Source organism: Buteo buteo, chromosome 11 (assembly GCF_964188355.1).
Source record: "Buteo buteo chromosome 11, bButBut1.hap1.1, whole genome shotgun sequence".
NCBI classification, from domain to species: Eukaryota; Metazoa; Chordata; class Aves; order Accipitriformes; family Accipitridae; genus Buteo; species Buteo buteo.
Window position 1 is genome coordinate 39524016 of NC_134181.1, and position 18915 is coordinate 39542930.

The following is an 18915-nucleotide window of genomic DNA, read 5'->3' on the forward strand; positions in this document are numbered from 1 at the left end:
GCAGCAAGATTAAAGCCTATAGTACACAGATTTACACGTGTGAGTTACAGTCTGCTAAGGCTCTAGATGGTATGTAAGCCATAAAGATACTGACAGCCAAAACACTCTGAGGATGAAAGCTCTCACATCAGCAGTGGAATGTGCTCCTGCATGGTCAGAGAAAAGCATTTCTGCATTTATTTGCATACATAATATGATGGACTGACAGCTTTTTTTTTTTTTTTTAACTCCAAGAAAATCCTTTTTATTAAACGACTACCAAGCTTCAGATATTGCTGCTCCTGTGAATGAAGTAAAAACACAAGGAAAATTATAAATGCCTATGGATTTGCCTCTGGACTCCACATAATTTCTTAAACTGCACATCCAGCTCAGTTAATCCTACTCAAAGGTAGCTTCTGATGGCTGCTAAGGTAAACAGTAGTTATTTGTCCACACAAATTACGAATTTTGGACATAGGCTGTAGTGTTTCTACCATTCACAGATACATTTCCCCACATTCTCAACACTCAGGGCAGAATATACACTGCCTAGAAGTACTGAGCTGTTTATTTTCAAAGAAGCACAGAAACAGCCACACATAGGATCAATTTACTTATAAAACATACAGTATCATCAATGGAAAATACCTCGAACTATTTTTCCTTAACAGTAGAAGAACAACCAATGAAAATCTAAAGTCTATACTTCCTACCATTCTCATCATTTTAAAAACATTAAACCCCTAAAATCCATTCCTGTGCTTTGGTTTTGGAACATCGTTCCAACTCCCCACCTTAAACCAAAGAGCACTTGGCATGGTTACTGTATAATTAAGTTATATACCCAAACAACATAGCACCTTATCAAGCACAGGTATTTCAAGAAGCTTAACATTAACATAAAATTCAAAAGCTGATGCGTTCTACAGAGTTAGTTATGGAAGGCCAACATGGAGAGCATGTCAAGCTTTCATGTGAACAACTGAAGATACTTATCTGTCCTGGTGCTTAGTTGCTGGCTGGGGTTAAACCATGACATTATCTCACTGTAATAATGATCCCAAAGGGCACAGAATTGTGTAGACTGCAGGTAGGCAGGGGCGAGGTGCTCTGACATTAGGTCCTTTTTATAAAGGCACTGTACTAAGTATTTATTTATACAAATAAATATATTTAATAGATATATTTAAATAAAAGTAAATAAATATAGCTAAGTATGTTATCTTCATATAGGATAATACTATATACAAAAGTTTACCTAGTTTGTATAAACTCCTCTAAAATTATTCCTTTAACTAGTAACATCTAGTCTTACACACAAGCTTATAAATTTTACATATACTTTATAATTTACTTTATATATACATTTACAATTTATATCTAATATAAGCATGTTATATTTATTTGTAACGCCACCGTATCAAGTCCAAAGGTGCTCAGATATTATTACTTTTAACAACACTGTCATAAATAACAGTAACACAGAACAAAACCTGTTTATTCTCTGTACATTTTACAGTTTGGGGTGGGGTTTTTTGATTTGTACACCTTTCCTATAAAACCTAACAAGAATAATAAATAACGAAAGGATAGAGCAACTATTCTGTGCTGTCCTTTCAACAGGTCAATGGATTTACAGGAAGGAATGAGAAGAATCACTTATAAAGAGAGAAGGGCAGGCTGGAAAGTACTATTAGCTGGGCTACAGGTATGTGTCTCTAGAAACAAGTTTGTTTCCAAAATTCTCTAATCAGACACTTCAAGGTGCTCAAAGATCAGGGTGATGCTAACAAGAAAAACAGAAGCCACTGTTTATTCCATTTCTTCTCAGCCACCACTAGAAGAGTCTTTCATTCCACTAAATGGCAAATCAGTACTGATTAGGGAGCATAGGCAAAGACCCTGATGTGCTGTAGGAGTGTAAGTAATACTCAGTGAACTTTTCTAGTCCCAGTACTAAAATACATCATGTCTCAATGGTTATCTGCCCCCATCCTGTTTGGTCATAAAGTGTCTTACTGAAAACCATATTTTGTGTTACAAGTCACAAAATTGCCCACTAGGAAAATGTTTTTAGATTCTGTACTTTAATTTATACTACTACTGTCTTAGGTACTATATTTTCAAATAAAACATAGAGTATTGATTCAAGATAGGCAGACAATTACACATCTTTCAAATGTAAAGCTATAGACCACATAAAAGCATTCTGTGTTAGCTACTTAATGTCACAGAGAAACTGTTTTTATGATAATAATTCATAATTAATAAATCTTTGGGGTTTTAATTAACAAGACTTTGGGTCTCTGAGTACAGTACAGAGTGAATACTGTGACAACGAAGTTCTCCAGTAGATGGAAGCATTAGTCAGCAAAAGCTGAGCTCACACAGCTCATAGGATTCTCTACCCTGCAGCACTGCATGCTGCCTCCTCTACTACACACAGAAGTTTACCATGTAGATACCCCAAGTAGTTGACACTGGTGGAAAACAAATCTATGATTCTTTAGCAGTATAAGATCTCCAGTATTGCTATATCACAGCATACAATTATTATTTAAATATTTACAAAAACCTGACGTCGGTGAAAGATCAGAGGCAGGTAGCTGCAATATGAATCGTGAACCTGACTGCGAATTACAGGTAAAATTTACAAAAAAACCAAGCTCTACCAACCTTTTCCCATACCTCTCTGACAGTTAAACAAACTTAGTCCAGCTTTGTGCAAGAAATCTCATATTTTACCAATAAATGTGATCCAAATGTAAATGTTTAAAATGTACTTATATACAATATATGCAAGTCGTCAGGTATAGTGCTGAAATAAAACAAACCCAAGTTCAGGGGTCATTCTGAAGCTCAGTTAACAGGAAAAGTAACACAATTGGTCATTAATAGTAGGATTAAATATCCCTTCAATTACAGATTCAACATTATCCCATACTAATCACTGTAAGATTGTTCCAGTCCATTAGAGCTCAGGAAAGTTGCATGATTACTGACACATATTTCACAATGATGCAAGTCCCTTAGCTCAAAATGACCAAAGCAGCCTGATTTGCAAACACCACCACTGCATGTTGATAAACTAAACACTGTTATCAAGTTAGAATTTAAGAATTTACACACAGGTCTGAAACACAGGTCAGTGATTATTCACGTCTCTCACCTGACTGTTAGGAACCCCTCAACACCAACCAGCTGCTGCTTCCCACCTCCATTAGCTATTCTGTCTCACTGTCATCTGATCTCCTATAACTGTTGTTTCCTGCAGTTTTACCTAGTTATAGATGTGAAACACAATTTTCTTTTACAGTTATTTTGGCACAGAGGCTGAGATTACTTGTGCAGTACACTGAACAAATAAACAGTTAATCAAACAGTATTTTTAAAGTATAAGGAAGGGAATCCAAAACAAAACTCTACTAAAAGGTTTTTACTACTTCACCCCAAATATCAAAAAAACCATCCCCTGCCACTTTTTTTCCCCCAATAACTAAGTCTGGAAATTCTGTTCCCCACCCAATGAAGTTACATTCTCTCTTCCCAACTCTCCACCCAGTTCTACCAAAACTGAGATGCTACCCCCATTCCAGCCTCCTCCCAATATTTCAGGAGCCCTGGATTTCAATCAATAGTTCAGGCACTCCAAAACTCTTCAGTCCTCAACTACCTGGCCTGTCACCAGCACTCTCCATGTCTTCTTTGGTAGCATTCTTGTTTTCAGCTCCACCATAAGGTTTTTAACCCAAATTATCATTTTCAACTCGAGGATGAGCACACACACGGGGTCAGAGAAGGGCTTATTTAATGGTTAACTAATGGGAAGTTTGTAACTAGAGTTTCTAGTGAACTCTAGAGCATCTGCATGAGTACTGAGAGTAAAGACTATTTAGTATGTGGGGACAGTCACATGCATGCATAATTTGACTAATAAACCTTAGACACATAATTCACTCAAATTGCAGAAAGTCTGGAAAAGCCATTTTTAAAAAAGTTTATTTATCAATAAAACAATTTTATGTATGTTTATACACACACAAACTCTGCCAGAGCTACTGACCTGCACATCATACACAGATTTATTAGACACACAGTTCTAACCACTATTTACACAATTCCTTACACACATCATGATCAGCCTCACACACATGCTTACACATTGTTCTATGCACTCAATAAAGGCTAACAAACTTGTTCTTGCATACCTTTCTTGGTCTTTAATAGCTGCCTCCTACTTTTTATTTGGCCTCTGCTTCACCTTTCACATTGGATATTTCTTGGAACGCCTGGAATTATTAAAACAAGACAGGTACATTTCAGCAAGGACAAAATAGGAGTTGGGAAAGGCAGGAAAAAGTGGGAAACAAATTACAGATGCACACAGAGCCTGGTGCAGATGAAGCAAACTCGGGCATGTGACATTCACTGTTACTGTATCTCTGACACCTGCTGGGATAACAACTGGGCTGGGCTATTCATCACAGAGACAAAAGGCACCAAACAGGAAAAATCAAACAGCAGCAGAAGGTGGGAACCCATCTTACACAGAACCAAAGGACAACGTAGCTTTTCTCCATTTTATTGTGCCTTGATATTCACGATAACATTTAACAGTACAAACAGGTGAGCAAGACCACACAGGCCAATGGAAAGCAGCTCAAACGGAGCATGTTAGATCAGAAAAAGAAAAGGGGTCTTTGAATCACAAGCAGCCCTCCCTGGAACATAAAAATATAAAAGTCTCTTCTTTATTCCCATTAATGGGAACATTTCCTGGCACTGGTCAGATGACAAGCCCTTTTTTCCCAGTTACTTCAGCCAACTCAGTAACCACGGCAACTGTCTCCAGTGCAATGACATCATGCGGTTTCCCAGGCAACCGTTCTCAGTGCAATGACATCATGCAGTCACCATGGCAATGCTCCATGAGGCCAGGAAGAAAGTATTTTAAGTGGGAAGATAGGTCAGGAAGGACAAAAGAGGACTCAGGGAAGAGCAGGATAAAAGATAGCGGAGGTAAAAATATGCGCCTTATGAGAAGGACAGATGCAAGGAAAAGGAATAGGTGGACAGAGTATAAGGACAGGTAGAAGACTGCGATAAAGGAGACATTTTGAGAAATTTCAACTACTAGTTCTTAACAAAAAAAAAAACAAACTTAATTCCATTATCTACTTTAATGATACATTATTTAGGTCAGAGTTGCTGAACCACAGCATGCAGGGTCACACGAGGCTTAGGCATGGCTTAAATGCTGATTTAGTGGAGAGACTTTTGACAATCCATAAGAAACTGTCAGAAACCTCCAGAGAGACACCAAGTGAAATCACACTATATGGAATAAACTAGGTACTTTTTCTAATACAAAGTACATTTCCTAATATATTTCAATTCTCTGACTAATTACTCCAGGGTTCTGTCACAGCAATGCCAATAACCAGAGGTTACTGTCACACCTGTACAGGGCTTGAGGAGAAGATTCCTTTGCCCTCTTCATTCTGTTCTTTGTACTTGAAGACAAGATAACAAGAACCTGGCCAACTGACAAATGAAAATGTGTTTTCCATTGATTGAAAGCTCCTTCAGACCCTCACCAAGATGGAAGTAAAGAGCGTCTCTTCCTTCTTTTTAATTTTCTAGATCTTCTTCCAATTCTTTTATACTTCCAAATGTTTGAATTTGCTGAAGATAAATATTCTTTCTGAATTCAATTGTCTTTTAATTCCGGATAGTCTCAGCCAGCAGACAATGTTACTACCAGCTTTATGTTAAATGGCTATAAAGTCCTGCAAAAAAGCTTCCTGGCAATGAAACTCTGGCAATATTGATATATAGCGTTTTATCAGTGTACACAGCCTTGTGTGAAAGATAAAGTAACAAAAAGCAGAGCCTTTCGAGGACAGCTTGCAGTCTAAAAGCTTAGGACAATGTTTGAGGAAGATTCCAAGTCTATCACACAATATTTTTCTATCCGGCAAGGCATCTTCACATATTCTTTCCCAAGCAAAACCTTAAATGAGTTTAACTAGCACAATAATTGACCTCTACCATTCATTTCAGAAGGAGTTTATCTAGAATCAGAGGTAGCAATTGTGATTGTAACACAGCAATTAAGCAATGCAATGTTGTAGCTGTGACATCTACCAAGAGTGACTCATTTTTTACAGTTGAAGCTAAGATGAACAGCAGTTGGTCTATTCAGACCCAAATTTCAAATAATACGAAGTTTAGAAACCTGCCTAGTTTGAGCATAGCCATATATGCAACTTTTGTTTCAGGCTAACCCACAAAAAGCAGAATCTCAAAAGTCAGTGGGAGCAGAGTGTCCATCAGGTCAGCTGTCTGTACATTTCAGCAGAAAGGAAGATAGTAGTTTTCTAGACAAAGGTTTTCCTACAGTTTGTAACAAGGAACCATTTTTCTACTACCAGACCTCATGCAGATTGTTGCTGTTATTCAGATAGCAACAATGCATTTAATATGCCAAGCATTTTCAAAATCTATACAAAGGCATTAGGGCACATAAAGTCTGACTCCTTCAGAGCAGTGCATTTCAAGAGGCAGCCTTACTGCAGTAAATCTCAGAGGAGTTTCATTGCAAAACTCTGCAGTCACCAGGCTGGAAATGTTCCAGATGCTTAATCATACACAGCAGAGTGAGAACTGAGGGAGAGAAGAAAAATCTCCATGATAAGCAGCACTAGGAAGGATGTGGTGGCTGAGGGAGAGAAACAGGAAAAGGGGAGGAGGAGAGGAAAGGGAGAAAAAAAAATCTCATGCTGTTGATGAGCAGAAACACAAACTCCAGAGAGAGAGACATAAGGCAAGGCCAGCATCAGTTGCCCAAAGTTATTCTTCAGTCCTCATACTCTTCCTCCCTAAACCAAAAGATATTCACAGAACAGCTAACTGTGCACATCTCACACAAAAATCAGGCTAAGCTGGGCATTCTCATACACTCAAGAGGTCCTACCCACCAGTTACATCTTCATGTAGTTACCAAAAGGTATTTCTTCAGGGAGAGTGGGGGAGGAAGGAAATCTTGGCAGGGTCAGAAAAAAATGAAGGAAAAAGACTGCTAGAGAAGAAAACAACCGGGAAATAGGTGGTGGGGAGGACTGTTTTGGTTTGGGGGGGGGTGTTCAGGCGGAACTGTGAGATTGAAACATCTGCCTTAATGAAGCTATGTTTCGGGCTGCAGTCTTGTTTCCAAAAAATAGCATTTTTAAAGAAACAGTGGCAAAATACAAGGTGAACTGATAATGCCCTTCAGTTTGACTTCTGATAAATCCCTTTAACGAACAATGATACATGCCAACAGTAAGTCAAACAAAATGAAAAGCTGAGAGTTTACTTAAAAGAGAGAAAGGGGAAAAATAGAGTAATGACTAATGGCTGAGTAAAAAAAGGAAGAAAAAAGAAATCTATTAGCTATTTTAAACTGTGTTCCCTTAAGTCATAAAAAATAATATGTACAAATATCCAATTACTTCATTACCACAGTAAGTGCTATGCTTTACGACTGCTCATATAGATGTTCTGCATTCATTAAAAATAAGACAAATTCTGCTCTGATTAATACAAGACAAAAAAGCTCACAGGTAATAGATGAAAGCTCCCCAATATGGACAAAATTATATAGCGAGACATAACAACAAAACCTTCCAGACAGCTCTCCCAAAAGCTGTCAAATGCTTCAGCTCTCAGCCTAGTTTAACCCTAAAAAAAGTAACTGATTTTTTAAAAAATAAATGTTGAAATAACAGAAAGGACCTCAAAGTTAGACTAGTTTCTATTAAATAAGAAATAAATTATAAGAGTAGAAAAGATACTATAGCAGGAATTAGTATAACTGTTGAACAAAATATCTCCTGGGTATTCTTGACTTTATGTCATCCCATCCACCTGCTAATTAGCACTAAGACTTTATTGTGATTGCACTAGGATAACAGGATGAATAATTCATAATACCTTACCCAGAGATCTGGCACAATAGTGGTTCTTAATCAGTTCCTAACCCCAGGATTCAGCATAACTTTTATGGCAGAATTAACAACATACATACACGTACAATATATTTAGTAAAAAGTTTAAGCAATTGTTTTAAACACAACTAACACTGGGCTACTAAGCTCAGCTAAAGCTGGGCTTTACTAAGCTAAAAATAAGAGTTAATTCTGTTCACTCTTAGACTAGTCAGAAGTGACATATCATGACACTAATATTGTGTCAGGTCCCTCAACTGTCGAGTTTTTCACTCCCAGTAAAATGTCAATGGACACTTTAATATAAATTCCAAAATTCCTACACATCTTCTGAGGACAACACAGTGCAACAAAAGCTTATAGGACAAATCATTTAATGACAGAGTATTGAAGACTAAATTCTAACTTTACTTACAGTACAGTAGATTTTATCCACAAAGATAATTTTATCACAATGGCTGTTTTAGAACAATTGTTCATTCCAATCACAAGGTCGACTATGCTACGTTGTTGTAGAATAAATACCACGGTAAACGTATCATAATTTTCCAAGCATCAAAAAGTTCTTCAAGTATGGGCTGACTGCATTCACCATCAGAGCTAGTGAACTGGGCATCAATGATAATTAGTCCAGGAAAAGACTCAGGTCCTAGCATATCATTTCAAAATTCAAAGAAAAGTGCAACAGTAAAGAAATATCCCTGCAGTTCAGCCTCTGTGATTTAACTATCTATATTGAATGTAGCTCATTAAAAATTAAATTGATTTAATAATCCATCATCTCTTTTTTTTTTCTTTTGTGTCTGTCTTTGGATGAGAAGAACTTGACTACTTAGTTTCTCTCATTTTTATAGCTCACTTCTTAAGCACTTTACCTTGTCAGATTCAGCATAATAACAATATTTAATTGGGGGGGGGGGGAGAAGATTTTACAAATTAAGAGAAGATTAAAATAATTATTTCTTAATTTAGTTTTGTAGAATCTTCAGTTATTTTTTAAACAACTGAACACTGAAATGAATGAAGGTCCAGACAGCACAAGCAAGCCACCTAACAGATGATTGGAAGGATGAGAAAATATTTAAAGGCAAGAACTATTCCCACAGTTGGGATTTTAATTTTCTTCTTCAGTGAAATGATGTTCAGCTGTCAAAGAAGAACAAACAGAACCTTCAAGATGAAATTTAGATGAGCAGTTTATGGAACTTGCACCTTTTTTTCTTAGCAATATCAAACACTAAGTCAAAACACAGCTCATGCTGTAACAGGTAGCAATCTTAAAATTCTATCAAGAAATCTTATAATTTGCTGACAAAGTGAAATGTTTTCCCCTGTGAAATTTTCCAAATCAGCCTTATCATGAATTACTAGAAATTTTAGACAAGAGCTTTTATAGATTGCCTTCCATCCCAGTGGCTCATAACAACTTGCAGCATGAGGTATTTCCAAGGTTAGAAGTTAGAAGTTCACCATTTATTTTTTATTATGAAACAATTTTAAGCATCTGTAATTAACTATGTTCATTGCAGTGTTGCATAATTTGCAGTGTACAAAAATGAACATTATTAACACAGAAAAAAGAGAACTGCAGGGCTAATCTCAAAGCAAGGAAATCTCAGCTGTGAAAACCAGGAGAATGAATCAGCAGTAGTACCAAAGCATTCTCATCTATTAACGATGTTGGACTCTGATGACACTGATGACAGCAAATGTCTCAACTTCCCAATCCTTCCATACCATTTTACAGCCCAGAGAGGCTTAATAGGACTTGTTTCAGAAGAGGCAAATAGCAGTCCTTAAAAAGCTTGAGGTGGCACAACTGAACAAGAAGAGATGTTCCTCCCCTTTAAGGACATGCTGGAATCTCAACAGAAACACACTGACACAATACAGCAGCCCGCCAACAAACACTTGGAGAGAGCAGTGCCATTCCCTGCCAAACGCAGGCTTAGACCTTCTGCTCTCTTCTCTGGATCTGGGATGGAGAGACAGGAACAGAGAGGATTGCTCCAGTACGGCTCCGGTCGCCGTGGAGACAGGAAGCTGCCACAGATGGTCCCCAGCCGTGCTGGATTGTCCCGGCATGGCGCACGCACCTCCGCAACACGCACCAAATATCCATTTATTCTGGGTGATGTTTTAAAGTCCTAGCACCCCCAATTCTCAGACACTCCTGGGCAGGTATCTCACTGAAGTAACTAGGACTGTACTTCAATAAAAAATAACCACCTGGGACTTGGTTTTTTTCTCTGATTTAAAAGAAAGTAAACATGGGACAAACACCAGTTGCTCACTGCAGAGAGAACAGTCTCGATTTTGCTCAGCAGGGAAAGCAGTTACTTAATTACGTTACTACACACATCTACTAGTCTCTACCCTCTGCAGGAGTCAGATGTTCTTTTGTGATGCTGAGGACACAACAACAGTCAGAAACCCTGTTAGCACAATGCTTTTCTTGCCAACCGCTACAATTCCTGCTTCCTTCCAACCTGTGTGGTACGTGGCTGGGAAAGAAATCAACGCTTTACTGCGATCCCTCCTCTTTCAGTAGCCTATCCTTGAGAAAACTCTGAATAAAGGTCATTCCTCAGATGGTCAAACAAGGATGCAGCTCTCCAAATGCCATAGATTTTATATACAATTACTGCAAATATAACTGGGTTTCCAGCACAACATGACTGAAAGTCACGTGGACAGTGTGTTTTGACCTGTTTCTTCCCTTAGACATGTTGTGAAACCAGATAATTCTTCAGAGTTGGAAGGGTTCAACTACCAATAGATTAAACCCTAAAGTGGAATCGATCACATTATCAAATTATATGAAAATAGCTCATACTAATTCAAGTACATAATTGGACATAAGTGATTTCTTAATGATTACCTCCATAAAAATGCATTCACTGCTGGAATACTCACAGTGCTTTGCCCTAATGGACTCTGGGGTTTGCAGACAAATACCTAACTAAATGAAAGTAATTCATCTGGCTATTATGTTCGAGTTAGGACAGACCAAATTGATTTGTAATCATTAGTTAAAATAATTTAGACTAAAATATAAGGCAGCATGTAACACTGAAAATTCAGAAAAAAAAAGAAATATATATACTTGAAGTATATATAATAAATATATTATTATATTTATAGTTTTGTAAGATTAAATCACAATTGGCATATAGGAAAGAGTTATAATAAACATACTTAACCTTGTGATTAATGACAAAATGGAAAAAGAACTTATAACTGTAATACATGGAAAGTTACACAGCTCTCTCACAAACCTATACTCAGTCTTCACTGCCTGCAGTTTACAATTGTGGAAAACCAAATTCTACAGACAAAAAAGTATCTTGCTGACAATAGCCAAAAAGTACTGATATCCACACTTATGCTAAATTTTTAAAGAGGAAGGTATTGCTTCGTCACTCACATATTCTCAATTCCCAATCATTTTTGCCCTACAAGAACAGTGAAAAAAATCAATATTTTTTCCCTGTAATTTTGTTCCTAAATACTCTACCTGTTTCTCTCAAACAATCTTTAGTTACTTTCATTACATATCTCTCTTTTTCTCAACTGATCCATACAGCTACTGTCCCATAAATTCTTCTCAATGCTCAAAGTTAGCTGTGATATAACAAAAAACTCTGATAACATATAACCCAGTTGGGGAAAAGAACCAGAACACGTCATTAAAAACCACATATACAATAAATATTTTTTTAATATTAAGATATAAACAGTCCATCTTCTTTTCCCCAGGCTATAAACTCATTGGGGCAAACAGTGCTTTACAGTATATTTATAATTTAAAATGCGCCCACCCTAACTGTACTTTAATCCCAGCAAAGCACTGATATTAAATGTTTTCTCACTTGATTGCACTTATCACTGCAGAGAGACATACTGTACTAGCATGTTTCTTCCAACTTGAAAAATGTGTTATAATAACTGTGCTGTATCTTAATTGTATTGCTTTCAGCATGAAGCTTTCATATTTCTAGGAAATATTTAAGCATCTAATTAAACTACTCTAAAAATAAATCTTAAATATTCATGAAAATTTAAAGCTGACAATTTATTCTGCATAATTGCCTGATGGAATATTAATTTATACTGTGCTACCTTGAAATCAATTCGTACGAAAGCTATTTGTATGAAACATTCAATATATATCCCTGTGCATAAAATCTTCTCTATAGTTTTTCATAGTAGCTAAACGGTATTTTATTTTCATTTTGTAAGTATGCAGTGAGTACAACTAGCTGATCACCCTTTATTATTATTAGCTCATTGTATATCAGGCCTTATCCATAGGGCTTAAAACTTGCAGGTATTCCACACAAGTCAGTCATATGGCAGATGAACTACCTATTGCCAATTTCAAAGACAAAGCAAGTCATTAAAACTGATAGAATTCACTGAATCAATTTAAAAAAAATAAAATCAGCTGTTTAGTGGAAGTTCAGAATACATAGCAAGTATATATTTGCATTGTGATTTTTAACCCTTGTTCATATGTGTAACTAAAGAGTCAAATTTTATTTTTATGTACTAGGAATGTATGAGCTTAACTTCAGTTAATACAACAGCAGAAGGAAGTGCAAGAAAAAACAACTGATAAGGAGGCTATGTAACGAAGAGGAAACACACTGAGTTTATATACATCATTTGTTGGGTATATTTATGACTAGATGGTACTTCTACTTAAACCATGACCACTTTTTTCATTGAAATAGCACACAATTAACACCAAACTCATCAGGTATCCAAAGAGACCAGCACACTATATATAAGTAGAAGATAAGGCAGTCTTTGCACTGAAAAGTACACCGTTTAAACAGATGAAAAATAGATTAAAAAGTAGGTATAGATATAAGCAAAAAGTAGAATGTACTACTTACTGAACAGTACTGATTTTTCAAATGGCATTTAACTTAAACCTGGAGTACAAAGAACCTGTATGTTGACAATGAAGCTCCTGTGTGGATTTCATATTGTTCAGTAGAAGTAAGCGCACACTTCAGCTTTTCCTATAATTGAGCACTAATAGGACCTCTTTGCTCTACTCAGCCACTTTGTACATGAAATTTGATGGAATTGAATCCCTTTGAGCCTTTTGCTTGTCTAGAAAATTTGGTTCAAATAGACCAGTGGTTTCCAATGTAAATTCACAAAGAGTATTGAACTGTAACAGTAGCATTGCATAAGCTTTGGGATTTATAGGGCCTCAGTAGTCTCTATTTGATGTTTTTAACGTATCAACAATCAACAGAAAAAAAAGTTTCTTCGTACTGAGAAGTGGAATCTAATAGGACAACTTCCTTCAAAAATTTCTTAATGATCTCCGCAGTGACAATATACATGCAGATTAACAGAAACTTTATTTCAAAATATTAGAAAAGTAAAACTATGCTGTCTTCTGCCCAAGCATACAGCAGCTTACTGCAGCAATTGGGTGACACTAATGATTGGCAATCCCTTTCAGTAGCCACACACAGCAAATACTTAACAAATTGCCTTCTTCATGGCCTTTATATTGCTAGAGTGGAACAATAAATACATCTAAATGCTTTGAGTTTATAACACAAGAAGTGAAATCAATTCCAATTTTACTCCAAATGATGGTGCAACAGCAATAGAAGACAACACGGCTTACGCTACATTGCAGTTCTGTATAAATTGATTCTGACTGCATTCACACGAGTGAATCTTCATTAATTCCACCAAATTCCATCAATGTCCATAAAGTTGAGGACCATTCAAGGTCTCAAGGAACTACAAGATACATACATATACTTTGTATATAAGTAACAGATTATTAGAGTATTATATTTGTAAACCTTCATTGTCAATCAAGTTTTCAAACACAATTTAAAATTTATTTCCAAAACACTTTTAACACTAGTTATATCTGAAGAGCTAAATCAAATCAATATTAAGGAAAATTACTTTATGCAAACATAAACCACAGTTAGAATAATAGGTCTCTATAAGAACTACTTTAATTTGTGATGCCTTGCCTCCTAGTCTTTGACTTCCAGTTGTAATTCTTGTTTTTCAATAAAATATTTTCAAAATGTTATCTGTTTTTAATACAAAATTCAGTTTTATATGGAGTGAGCGATTAGGTTGTTTGCAGTTCCCTCTCTTTAGGATACCAATTTATACATTTTTCAAAATTAAATACATATCTTTCAAGATAAATTATGGAAAACAATCACATAATAGATAATCTGGATCACAAGTAAAACTTAATGCCTTTGGAGAACAGGAAACAGAGAACTGGCACAAGACTTAACAACTTTTTTGCAGAACAATTAAACATGCTACAGTTTTAAATTAGCCTTCCACCACATAAGCATTACCATTTAAAAAAATCAGACTATTATTTTCAGAATACACAGAAATCTATTCTGTGTTCTTCTATATTATCAGAATATAAAGAAAATTGATGTTGACCATACTCTAATTCTGCACAAGTGACTGGTTCTTGAATGAGCAGACACTGAAAAATTACACAGATGAAATTGTGTTCCAATTGCCCTGTGTAATTCAAAGTAAGAATGGCAATGTCAAATATAGGCTCGGGGATACAAAATGAGAGCGCTCTTTTATATAATAAGACTTAATAACCATTGAACATTGGTTCTGCAATTAAGAAACAATTTTGCAATGTTTTTAAATATTTTAAAAAAACCAAACCCCAACTAAATCTTTCTTTGTAAGCATAGCAAAAGATCAATTTCTAACAAAATTCTGCCTCATTTCTTTCAGTCAGGAACTCACTCACTTTCCATCTGCCAAATGTCTCAGAGTAGATACTGTGCAGAATTTGCATAACGTATTTATTTTAAAATATACTTACATTCAAGTACTTGCAAATATAAATTTCAACGGGATATTAAATTAGCATGTGGTATGGAATATAATATCCCAAAATTTAGATGTAGATTCTAAAAACTCAATCTACAACAATAAACAAAAGGCTGTTAATTTCAGCTCTGGAACAATTTTTGCTGAAAGCTAAAATAAAAATGTTTTAATTTTATTTTTTTTTTTGAGGAGACTAAAGGAATGGCTATATAGTCCAAAAGAGATTAGTTCTGTAAATAACACTACAGATTTAAGGCCAGAGTCTACTAAGCATGCTGACTCATCTCTCTAACTGTAGAAAGTAAAATTATCAAAAGATGATCAAAGATGATTAAAAAAGAGAGAACAGTTCATTCTACATTTTTATTGCTCCTGTTGCTATGTAATTGTTGACTCAAGTATTTTTTTCTCAAATGGTGTTTTGTTTTTCTGGTTTTTTCATCAAGAACGATAATAGTGAAAGTCTAATATTTTTTCATATATGCTTAACTAGTGGAAGATGACTATTACAGTAATAATAATCCAGAAGCTTACATATTCCACATCAGTTTATAGTCTTGAAGCAGGATATATTCCTTGTTATTCATGTTTGATATTTTATTACTCAATAGAACAAAATAGAGAATAGCTTACAAAAAGACTTCCAAAAGGTTTCCATGGTAGTGTACATTTTCATGGAAACCCTTTTTTTTAATTTATCATACTCTCCTTAAGCTTTTTTGTCTTACCTGCTTCTGAAACATTATCTGAAATAGCTCTTTTCTGAAGGTACAATATTCCAGTGTTTAATCTTGCTCTTTCACATGCAGAAGTCAAACTTCCTTAACTTCTAAGGTCTCTTGCCTCCTGCAGTATTTCTGGGAATATTTTACACTTATCTATCGTTTTCAAACTACATAGACACAAACAAAAATCAAATGAGGAGCCTGAATAATCACACCTATAGATTATTTTCTTACAGACATGACAATGACTGTTAACAACTATATGGAAGAACAGTTACCTGGGCCTAGTTTGGGAAAGGAATTGTATCAACAAAGTACTTGCTAGCTTGGGGGCATGCAGTTAAAGGTAGTTGGAAGACTGACTGACTTTATTTCTAACAGATGGCTCAATTTCTGACACTAATTAAAAATCTACCTGGCCTAACCTCAGTGTTTGGAATACAATTGCATTTATCTCAGAAATCATTAAGACTCAGAAAATAAACTATGTGCATCTAGGTGGAACTTCAGGTATTTTGGGTTTATTCAGAACAAGACCTAAACATCCTCTATCTATTATATGTATAATTAATTTCACATTCTTCAAAAAGTGACACTGATTTCAGTGAGCTTCCTCAATAAACCTAAAATATATCCAAAAAGTTTTTTCATGCTGTTACACTTTTTTTTTAGTTAATTTTTCTTGAGCAGCTATGTTAAATTAGCTCAAATATGTGGTATGGGTAGAGTTTAAAAACAATAGTCCAAAGCACTGAAATATTTTTCCTGTTTTCTCTCTGTCCTTAAACTCAAACTGGTGTGTTGAAGAATTTCAGGTTGGTCCCACACTGACAGATAATATTTGATAACATATATTGACATTGGTTTTCACCCTTCTGACTTCCATTATTATTAAGTCATTCTCATGTATGACTTAAAATACAGCCAGTCTTTTCATTTCCCTCAATCTGAATTGTACTACTGTAATTTCTTTTCTAGATTACTACATAGCAGCCTACTGCAGCTGCTGAAAGAAGCCACAGGAGCAGATTAGGAAGTACCCTTGTGCTCCTTTGGAAATACATTCGGCTCTAGAAGTCAGTCCATCCAGCTTACAGATTTAGGTCACAAATGCGAGTATTAAGGATGGAAAACCATGAACAGAAGTTATATAAAAAGGAAAGGCAACATGGAAAAACTATTTTCAAATCCATAGTTATACCAAAGTAGTCACTAGAAAATATGGTTACTTACCAGAGTAACTGTGGTTCTTTGATGTGTGTTATCCATGGAGATCTCAATCGCATACTCTTCTTAAGGTTTCTGCTTGTCTAAAAAGTCAGCATTCTTCCATGCTATCGCTTACATTGTATAAGCAGCCCTTTATTACATACAGCTTAAGAAGTTTAGTTTCCCATAGCATTGGCACATTTTGTTCTAGTGTGGGGTTTAAAAGGGTGTGGGTGTGTGTGTACTCTAAGAGACGAATGCAATCGTTCATATAAAATTTGAACATGTTTGAGCAGATTAGGACATAGACTGAAAGTATCTCAGTCCCTGTAAAGACCACACTATTAATTTAAGGTCTGACTATCCTTTAGCTTTCAAGCCCATACAGTTTCACATAAAATGCTGCTTTACTGTTAGTGGCTATCAGGTTGCTAAAAATTCCAAGGATGCTCATACACCTTGCTAATATTACATCAACACCCTCAGAATGACTTAACCTTTCAACAAAGTTTGCCTGTGAAAGCCATAGAAAGATTGGTTCTGGAGGAGAGTAATACTCAGGTGGACCCTTATGTAACCAACGTAACCCTCACCCCTTCAAGATTAGCAAGCATCCCATTATGCTTGAAATAAGGCAAAGTAAAGAAAGCTCCCAGCGGGGGGAAAGTCACTCAATTTTTAGTCTTTCCAGTGGAATTACTACTTCACAGAATGTTGTGGACTTCAACAAGGCACTTTAGGTGAATACATCTGGTGTCTTCAAACAATAAATGGGGTGTAGCCTAGGGTTTTATTCATTTTAGAAACTGAGAGACAGAAGACATGACTTGGGGGGTCTCACCTAAGACAAATACCAATTCCAAAATATCTGAATCTTATGGTCCACCGAAGAATATTGCAATAAACAACACCTGCTATTCATCTGCTTTGATTTCCCCCAGATCATTGCTACAATAAGGATTACAAAAAAGCATATAACAATCCCAGGGCCCAGAAAATGAAAAAGCTTCTGAAGTGGAAGCAAGAATATGGATTGCACTGGAGCATTTTTCTTGCTCTATAGAACACTCTCTACTGACTCCTAGCAAAAAACAATCACAAAAACATGCTCTCTGTGCCACTGGATCATTCACTGACAACTGGAGAACGTAGAAGTATCTGCTCTCCTACTGAAAATCTAATATACTGCTAGTGGCAGAAGCAAGTGAAAGAATTTGACTTATAAGACTTCCTGAGACGCATTAGATGAGCAGTCATCAACTTATGCAGAGCAACCATGTCTGTCAGCTTTGGTTTATGAACCCCCTAGCAAGGACAGAAATGCTTTTTATGCCACAGAGCAATAAGACATTTATATTTAATGAACTTCCTGAAAAAAAGTACAGATTATTTGAAGATGCACCTGAATTGTCCTTGTCCTCCGGGAAGCATCCACTGCTACAAAGCTAAAAGGCAGATCACACAAAATAAGCATACACCTAAGTACAGACAGTCTTTCCACAGTTTTAATGAAGCCAAAACTACTTCTGGGATTGGGACCTTGTGCACACAGTTACTTGAATACACCCAGTAATTTCACTCACCTGCCTTTAAGTTCATTGCCCTCAGAAGAACTTGATCATCACTCAGGTATACTGAGATCGTAGCTTGAATAATCTTAAATCCACAGGTGGCCCAGCAAAAACACATGCTACCACTTGCAGGAGAAAAACCTGTCAGCTGTTCCTCGTGATGAATTTCAATTCTTCCATGTTTCAGAGGGAGCTAGTCTATAAACTTGAATCTTTTGCTGTTCACCAAATTCTGCTTTGCTAGGAGCACTTGATAATAAGCTGCCTACATTTGACAGTTCACTGAGAAATTTTGTCATTTTGGTGAGTTTTATGTCAGGACATTCAATTAGGAAGCTCTTGCTATTCCTAATACTTTGGGATAGTTCCTCTGAAGATCCTGGCACAAGGTATGAAATTCTTAGAAGGCAGTTGCTACTTTCCAACCATGTCTGCTTATGCTATTAGATCCTGATACCTGGTACAAAGCCTAGATAGTTTTGTAGTATCGATTACCTTTAGACAGAGCAAGCATACCAAGTTGAGTATGCAATACCCCACAGCTAGCATTCCTAATTTTCTGTCACC